At 35.3% G+C, this 10,065-nt stretch overlaps 1 protein-coding gene across 1 annotated transcript in view; it reads left to right on the top strand.

Annotated features, from left to right (window-relative positions):
- The first annotated feature begins 412 nt into the window (after positions 1-412).
- LOC111056293 (box A-binding factor) overlaps positions 413-10,065 on the top strand; it is a 55,205-nt gene continuing 45,552 nt past the window's right edge. Inside the window, exon 1 of the mRNA XM_039439872.1 lies at positions 413-1,874. The gene's annotated coding sequence lies outside the window, so the exon portion shown is untranslated. The remainder of the gene's footprint in view (positions 1,875-10,065) is intronic.

Raw genomic sequence — 10,065 nt, 5'->3', positions numbered from 1 at the left:
ATCAAAGAAGACCATTTCAAAACTATGGATCTACTGCAATTAATCAGGATTGGAAATAACCCGGCTTTTTTGCAACCGGCACAAGTACCTGATTGAATGATTACAAAAGTTCAACAGCTGAGTCATAATTTTGACACAGTCCCACACACATGAAGTCGCTCACTCACTTCCATCACCAACAGACGACGAAATAATTATTATCAGCTGTTTTCCCAAGGATGAATAATAATTATCATTTTGATGTCATTCAGTGAGTTTTCCCAGGGATGAGACCTAGTGCAATCGAATCTTTTTATTATAAACCTACTATGTTCTGAATTTCGTGAGAATCGTTAGAGCCGTTTTCGAGATCCGGTGAAATACAAACATATGAACATCTAAACATCTAAACATATAAACATATAAACAAAAGTTGCTCGTTTAATAGTATAGGATTTAAAAGAATAGTACTTTTCATCTAGATAATGTATAGGGGATTTGTCAAATCGTTACTAAAATTCAGTTTTCTCAATGAAATCAATCATAATTAAACTAATGGATCGACCTGATACTATGTCTGAATGCGCCTTCAATCATTAAAATAGTATGGAATCAAAAGTGTTCATATTCAAAAAAGTTTCCTTGTTATGTTGATACAACACAATAAAATCCAAATTACAAGCTTCAAACATGAAAATCTAATAAAATTCACTGCTCTAGCATCATAAACGTCGCGTTTTAGAAGAACGTAACACACACACACGATCAATTATTTCGAAACACCCGCGGGGCAAAGGGGGAACTCGAACCACCAATCAGAACACAGATCACAGCCACCAACCGACCAATCAGAGACGAGATAACTGTTCAAACATGGGCGCAGACTTGTCCCCTAATTTCGCCCCACTTTCAACACACACTCGCGCCAGCTGCGGTTTCCTCGTACTGACTAAATTCATCCAGTACCAGCGACGAACTCAACACAGATAAGTTCAGCTTTATCAGTGCTACTTTTCACGGGTTTTATCTCCAAAACTCAGCCAAGTTTCGTTCGTTTTATCACCAAAGATAAAAGATAAATACTTCTGACTTTTCTCCCCTCTGAGCTGAATTGTTTGGATACATTATCTGCACGGTTATCTTTGTATCAATATACACGAACTCTATTCTCTTATCTCAAACTGTATACTAGGAAACATAAGGGTAAAAGGACCTAGTCTGATAGTAAATATTGGAGAATTTCTGAAACACTACTTTCATCCTTATCTATAACCGTATTTCCCCTAGTAGTGATAATAATTTGTAAACTTTTGCAGAAATGGTTTTGGGGTGGCTGTAGATATCATCTTTGAATTGAAATAGGATGAGAAATAGTAAGAATCTGTGTACTAGAAATTAGTATACTAGAGTGATAAAGTGTTGGGATTTTATCTTCAAAACGTGTGAGGAAGCTTGAAAATAATTCACTCAATTATTGCAGAATCTGTAGAATTTTATTTTCAGAATTGTTTGATCACCTACTAGGAAACGTGTAAAATATCATTTGAGGGCTTCAAGATACAATTCCTGAAACAAATATAGAGCTAGATTAGTCAAATTTGTGATATAATCAACTGCTAAAAGTCGGTATTTGATTACTTCAAGCCAGTAATCCGTGATTCAGATCGTTAATTTGAGTTAGAATTTGAAGTGAGGCTTATGGATTGTTAGTGGAAAATATTGATATGCAATAGGATCTTGTTGGTGATTGTTATACATGGGTTGGAATATTCAAGTGGGGTGAAATTCGGGTGTGTTCAAAAAGGGTTGAGATTTAAATAAGGGAGGTGATAGCGGGTGGTTCCGCAATAAATATCTACAAGTACAGGACGAGATTGTTAAATATTTCTGGAAAGGTGAGTGGACACATCAGATTATTTCATTTGAAACATAAAAATTCTATTTTGAGATTATATTGTATTTATCTTCTTTTTTCTTGAATAGACTATGCTATCTTTCCGCTATGTGATTGTTCAGTGTTTACCGTGATTTTGGTTTACTTCTGGATTTTATTTTTTCAAAAATTGTTATTTTGAATGCAAGTTTTAAGTCAATATTGAGTACGATATTTTTATTCAAATCGATTTCTCATTTGACTCCACATATACTTCAATTGAAAATAGGACTTTAATAAATGTAGTTAAATATAGTGACAACATAAAACATAATTTTTCAGGATATTATTTCATCACTTATCATAATTTGAGAAGTTGATAGTTTTGTACTAATTAAATGAAAAAACTAAGAAATTGTCAAAAAACCACAGATTTATTGATACTTAGAAAGACCGGTTTCGGTTATTACACCATTGTCAATCTCTCTCTCTCTCTCTATGAAAACAGTTTTGGAGAAAGTCTTTTACTCCTTTTCCTATCATTATTATGACTTGTTGAACGAGCGTAATGAGATTTTACTGATGATTAAACGCCTAGTCATCTAGAGCCTCGTTGTCCGTTTGTAGATTTGTGGTTCTTTTTGGGATTGTTCGACGATGTCTTTCGAACGCTTTCATCAATAGACTTCAAATTTTCAAAATATATACTTTGAACCAGATCGAATTTATTGATCAACGAGACTTACTCTCACTCTCTCTGTCATTGGTGCGCTTGTTTGAATATTATCTAGGCTCATCAGATCACGAGATTCAAACTGTCTGTCTTGAATTTTGATTCTGACTTATTCACCCATATCATAGTGAAACGATAGCATAAGTAGATATCCCATGGTATAGGGCGTTTATGTCGCAACTTTTACTGTTATCCCAAGTCGATAGTTCACGTAGTTCTTTCCTATGCAGCTGTGTGACGCTGGTAGTCTCTCAAATTGTGCCGTTCATACACTATCACCCCAACAAAACAGTAAAAATTGACAATGATCGACAGTAATCGGCTTGAGATAACAGTAAAAGTTGCGACATAAATTCCCTATACAATGGGATACCTACTTATGCTATCGTTTCTCTATGCTCATACTGAGTGATTCAAGTTCTATTGATTTCACATATAATTTTACAAGTTCAGTACAATAATTTAAAAATCAGTACAATAGAACATGAGCTGTCGTGAGGTCCACGTTATAATGGCAGTATTTGATCAACATTGGTGTTGCTATCCTTGTCCATCATTCGTCAAAGCAGTTAAGCACTTTGATTTAGAATAAGATAGTTATTTTAGTTTAATATGGGGAAACATCGTTGCCGATTCTCTGCCTTGCCACTGCCTTCTACTGTGAATAGCTGATACCTGTCATTGAGAGATTGAAAAATGAGCTACTTCTATTTGAGTTACCAGTTATCGTTACTCAATTAATTCCACAATTTACTACTGTTTCAATCCAAGAAAAAAAATAGCGCTATCTTTTTCTCGCATCGCAACGCTTTCAAATCGTTTCTTAACGATGTAGAAATTTGATTAATTAGCTAAATATTTAATTTCAATAAAGAATATGATTTATAAATGTTCAAAGAATAGAGATTGTACAATTTATTGATTATTTGAAACAAGAATGAATATTACATCCGATATACCGTTATCAGCTATTCACTGTAGAAGGCAGTGGCAAGGCAGAGAATCGGCAACAATACTTCCCCATCATTAGCCCCAAAGGTACTAGCCTCATCATTTTCCTTATTATAAAGTGGACTTCACTATGGTTTTGGAGCCCAGGGGGGCTTACTATAGTAAAAAGTAAATTCGTATGGCTTTTGTTGGTGGGGAGTCCCTTGCGGGAAGGTCCCACCGCCTGAATATATAATTTAAGCCGTGAATGGGCCCTACGACTGTCATACTTCAGCCGGGACCGACAATTTAACGTGCCCATCCGATAACACGGGAGTGATCTGGTTAAAAAACTTTTGGTATTGAGAGGGTTTGTACTCGGGATCTCTATGCTGCTACGCAGGCACTCTATCCACTAGACCACGGATCACTCCCTTACTATAGTGAAGTCCACGTTATAATGGCAGTGTTTGATTAGCAATTGTATTGCTATCCTTCCTTGTCTTTCATTCAACAAAGCGGATAGCGCTATCTCTTTCTCAATCTGCTCTGTTGCCAGATCGCCTTTTAACAATGTGGAATTGATAATTAATTGACAAAATATTACATCCTAATTATGAGAATTCATTATTAAATTATTGAAAAGTATAATTTCTTGCTTAATGAATTATAATTGATTATTTTAAACGAGAATGAACCGTTAATACTAGTAGTTCTGTGAACAGTAGACCTCGCGCTCAGTAAGTTACATTGACCTGTTGTTATGTTTTCTCAAAAATTAATAAATAATTTATCAATTTAAAATGTCTAGAATAAATCCTAAATAAATATAGAGCTTTCTGTCCTAACGTACCGTGACTTGTCGTCCCGTAATGTGAGTGTGAGCGCTGTTATCAGGTCTGGCTGCAACTGTCTACAACGTTGATGGAAAGATGAATTTTCAAGATGTTCGATGTTTTTGAACGGGTAGTCCACTAGACAGCTGATTTATGATGAATAATTCTATAGTCTGATTTTTACGGTAATATGGGCGTATGAAGGAGGCTCCTTTTTCCTTTTATATTATCCTTGAAATGCAAAATTTCCAAAAACCTTGTATATACGTCGACGTGCAATTTAAAAAGAAGCATACCTGTCAAATTCCATGAAAATCTATTACCACGTTTCGCCGTAAATGCGCAACATATAAACATATAAACATTTAAACATTAAGAAAAATTGCCAAACCGTCGACTTGAATCTTAGACCTCACTTCGCTCGGTCAATTATCTTTTTCTAGCATCACAACGCTGTCAAATCGTTTCTTAACGACGTAGAAATTCAATCAATCAACTAAATATTCAATTTTAATTAAAGAATATTATTCAATTATTCATAAATACATTCCCTTGGCAAATAGAGAATGTATAATTGATTATTTTAAACAAGAATGAACAGTCAATATTACATCCGATATACCAGTATCAGCTATTCACAGTGGAAGGCAGTTGCAAGGTAGAGAATCGGCAACGATGTACCCCCATCTTTCTCCACTGGCATTATAACGTGGACACCACTGTAGTTGTTGAGCCCAGGGGCATCATTCTCGAGGCCGGCGGGCTCACTGGATAATGAACTCGCCCAATGAAGACTTGATGTAAGATATAAAGAGTTGATAATTGACCTACTCAATAATTAACTCGGCAACGATTTAACAGAGAACAGGAATCCCCGTCAGGTGATATATTTGTTGTGATTAGCTTCCTTCTATCAACTTTCATTCATCACATTCCGTTACAATACATATTTTCAAACAACAATGAAACTGTATCAATCAACAAAATTAGCCTTGTATTAGCCTTATTCGGATAGATTCTATGAATACCGTTCATTAATACATTCGAACATCTAAATCTATACTAGTAGTTCTGTGAACAGAAGGCCTCGCGCAGTTATAAACGACAGATTAATGAATACCGTCCATTAATAGACTACATTCGAACATCTAAATCTATACTAGTAGTTGACCGAGCGAAGTGGGGTCTAAGATTCAAGTGGACGGTTTGTCATTTCTCTTAATGTTTAAATGTTTGAATGTTTGAATGTTTGAATGTTTGAATGTTTGAATGTTTGAATGTTTGAATGTTTGAATGTTTAAATGTTTGAATGTTTGAATGTTTGAATGTTTGAATGTTTGAATGTTTGAATGTATGAATGTTTGAATGTTTAAATGTTTGAATGTTTGAATGTTTGAATGTTTGAATGTTTGAATGTTTGAATGTTTGAATGTTTGAATGTTTGAATGTTTGAATGTTTGAATGTTTGAATGTTTGAATGTTTGAATGTTTGAATGTTTGAATGTTTGAATGTTTGAATGTTTGAATGTTTGAATGTTTGAATGTTTGAATGTTTGAATGTTTGAATGTTTGAATGTTTGAATGTTTGAATGTTTGAATGTTTGAATGTTTAAATGTTTATATGTTGCGCATTTACGGCGAAACGCGGTAATAGATTTTCATGAAATTTGACAGGTATGTTCCTTTTTTAATTGCGCGTCAACGTATATACAAGGTTTTTGGAAATTTTGCATTTCAAGAATAATATAAAAGGAAAAACGAGCTTCCTTCATACGCCAATATTAGAGTAAAAATCAGACTATAGAATTATTCATCTTAAATCAGCTAACAAGTGATTACACAGATGTGTGGAGAAGCCAGTCTATTGCTGTATTTCCATAAGGTCTATAGTTTCAATCAGGTACTTGTGGATGAGAATACTGCGTGAGGTCTACTGTTCACAGAACTACTAGTTATGTGAACAGAAGACCTAGCGCAGTTATAAACGACAGATTAATGAATACCGTCCATTAATACATTCGAATATCTAAATCTATATTAGTAGTCCTGTGAACAGAATACCTCGCGCAGTTATAAACGACAGCCTTCTCTTATACTGTCCATCTTAGTAAATCCTGTCTGTACATCGTGTCGGCGAGATATCGGTGTGAAAACGGCTATTGGTTGTTGGGGTTAGTGTATCAAAAATGCTAACGTCAAAAGCTAATAATTTCCTTCAAGACATACTGGCAACAGGTCAGCCTGAGTTCAAAGCAGAGAATGGTCGAGAGACAATACTATCATAGAGAAACAATAGCGTAGACAATCCCGAACTCGGAAACCGTCCTTCAGGGCTGTTTGCACAGTGACAGATTAAAGTAAATTTCATTCAAAAGTGTATTAAATACGTATCAAGTCTAGTTTGTTATAATGTGTTTCATTTTGAGTTTAAGTCAACAGCTGATTAAATTCAGTTTAAGCTTTGACTGTGCTAACGGACCTTAGTCTACTAAACTCGGGATGAATCAGAATTAGACTTTGGCAGAATATCTCTTCGGCCAAATTGTATAAATTGCTAAAATATACCATAGCTGGTAGAAACACAGAGGGAAGAATGATAATAGTTATAAATTTTTCTCTAGTCTGTTATCGAAAATTATGAACAAACAATGTCTCCTAAAAATATACCCGTGTTTCGGATGGACACGTTAAGTCGTCGGTCCCGGCTGCCTAAAAAGCAGTCGTTAGATCATCTCATAGGCCCTGAAATTGATCAGTTGCGACCTGAAAACTCTGACACCAGACCTGAGCCAGCCAGGTCACTCGATATTATTATTATTATTATTATTATTATTGAAAAATATTTTTTGTCTTAATAACTAAGTAGCCGGAGATCAATTCTGATCTCAAGACTAAAATAGTTGCAATTCAAAGTAGAGACTCATTCACTCTTTTCCAGATCAGAGGCTTAGAAACTTACGTACAATATTAGTTGTACCAAGGACTGCTGCTTTCTGCATAATTCTCATATGCCAGTTCTCCAACTGCAGTTGTTCCATTGCTTGTATCCATTCTTTTGTGACCAGTCCATTGGCAGACACTACTATAGGGATTATCACCACCTTCCTTAATTTATACATATCTTTCAGTTCAACTGACAGGGGCTGGTATTTTCTTTTCTTTTCGGCAATGGTACTCACAAGATTCTCATCAAGGGGCACTGCCACATCAATTATGTAAGCCTCTTTATTCTTTCTGTCAAACAAGACGATGTCTGGCCTGTTAGCCTCCACTGCTCTGTCAGTTGTCATACAACAATCCCAAAGAGGTCTTCCCTTTTCACCATTCAAGACCATTTCTGGCTTACACTTGTAATAGGGCACCTCACTCGCTATCAACTCATATCTTTTCGCCATTGCCTGATGAACCACTTTGGCCACATTGTTGTGCCGTTGCAAATACTCTGTATTAGCTAGTACAGAGCAGCCACCACAAATATGCTGTATCGATTCTATGGCTTTCCTGCAGAGCCGACAGCTACTATCCACTGTGAGTCCCATCACATATCTTTTGTAAGCTCTAGTGCTGATTACCTGGTCCTGAATGGCAAACATGAAACCTTCAGTCTCACCGAATATTCCACTAGTCTGCAACCATTCAATTGATTCTTTTCTGTCAACACAATCAGAATGAAGTGCTGCAGCAAATCTTCCATGCAGCTCTTTCTGCTTCCACGCTTCCAGCCTCTCTTCTACTGTGCTGGCTGTTAGCTGTTGGACTCCATGTGCCAGCTGCAATGGGCTGTACTCCCTGTCTACCAGACAAACGGCCTTTAGCAGACCACTGTTCGCATTCTGGAAGTATTTCCGCAGTCTGTCTTCCTGTTGACGACACATAGTCTCCAGACTCAAGAGGCCTCTTCCACCAACACCTCTAGGCAGGTAGAGCCTCTGGATTGAGCTACGGGGGTGATGAAGTCTATTCTTTGTCAAAGTTGTTCTTACCTTTCTGTCAAACTCTTGACATAATATTATTATTATACTTTTGACAATATTATTATTATTATTATTATTATATTATTATTATTATTATTATACCTAAAAAATAAATGTATGTTGTTTGATTATGATCATCTATTACTGCAGAATAATATTGCTCCTGAACTTTAGTGAGCTAGGTTTTAAATAAGGTTTTCAATCTGAAAAACTATATCATAATGTAAAGTGTATCCATTGTATAAATGAAACTATACAATACTATTATACTATTGTAATGTCAAAATAAAAGTGATATTTGATTTGATTCTACATTATGTTCGGCAGTGAATAAGCATTCTGAGATATAATCTGTAATAGTACATCAACGACTACTCACTATTGATGAGATTTTATCAATAATAGTAAGTTTATATCAATGACCTCTATTGAGGTCAATGACTGGTTGAAGCTATGAGTAGTAAACTGGTAGTTTGCAGTGAATGAGTAGTTATATCAATCACCTGTGATTCCGACGAACTTTCGGACGAACTTTTGAACGAACTTTTGAACGAATCTTCGAACGATTTTTTGGATGAACTTTGAGACAAATTCTCGAACGAACTCTCGGATGAATTCTCGGACGAACTTTGGAACGAACATGTAAACGCACAATTGAACGAACTTTTGGACGAACATTTGAAGAACTTTTGCTCGAATATCTGTCCAAACGATCGGATCCATAGGACGTCTAGCCTATTCTCGAAAAACAATAACATTGATACTTGGAATTCCAGAAAATCTGTTTTTACAGGTATGACTCATCCTGAAACCCCTCATGCTGTTTACATTCTAGCAGGTGCCCAAATACATAACAACATAACGTCATAGAGACATAACGGTCATCGAAGATCGAATCCTTGGATCAAAGTTCAGTTTCAGACATCGATACACCTATGAGTCATACGCTTATTTTCAGGAAGATCCTTACATCATCAAAGAAAATAGAACTAGAAGACCCATACATCATAGAAAATAGAAATATATTTATATAACCTCACCATCTTTTCATATACCATATATCTTTCATTGACCGAACGAAGTGAGGTCTAAGATTCAAGTCGACGGTTTGACATTTCTCTAAATGTTTATATGTTGCGCATTTACGGCGAAACGCGGTAATAGATTTCCATGAAATTTGACAGGTATGTTCCTTTTTAAATTGCGCGTCGATGTATATATACAAGGTTTTTGGAAATTTTGCATTTCAAGGATAATATAAAAGAAAAAAGGAGCCTCCTTCATACGCCAATATTAGAGTAAAAATCAGACTATAGAATTATTCATCATAAATCAGCTGACAAGTGATTACACAGATGTGTGGAGAAGCCAGTCTATTACTGTATTTGTATAAGGTCTATAGTTTCAATCGAAGACCTTGAAGACGTATGCATCTTTAAGCTGGGTTTACACCAAAGTTATTAACAAAATGTTATTAATGTAATCCTTAGATTCTATTATATTGAACGCAAGTTGACAAACACACATGTTCTTCATGTGTATGATAAGTTATGTTCAATCTAATATAATCTATAAGGATTGAGTTATTAACATTTTGTTAATAAATTTGGTCTAATCGCAGCTCTAAGGTCTTTGGTTTCAATATTTTGTTTTGCAATCATGGTATTATTATGCGTGTCCATCAGTATCAATATTCTCACATTCGAAAAAAACTTATTTAATAGGTGATTAAAAATAATC

Source organism: Nilaparvata lugens, chromosome 13 (genome assembly GCF_014356525.2).
Source record: "Nilaparvata lugens isolate BPH chromosome 13, ASM1435652v1, whole genome shotgun sequence".
NCBI lineage: Eukaryota > Metazoa > Arthropoda > Insecta > Hemiptera > Delphacidae > Nilaparvata > Nilaparvata lugens.
The sequence above is the reverse complement of the archived record's forward strand: the minus strand, read 5'-3'. Positions and strand labels throughout refer to the sequence as shown.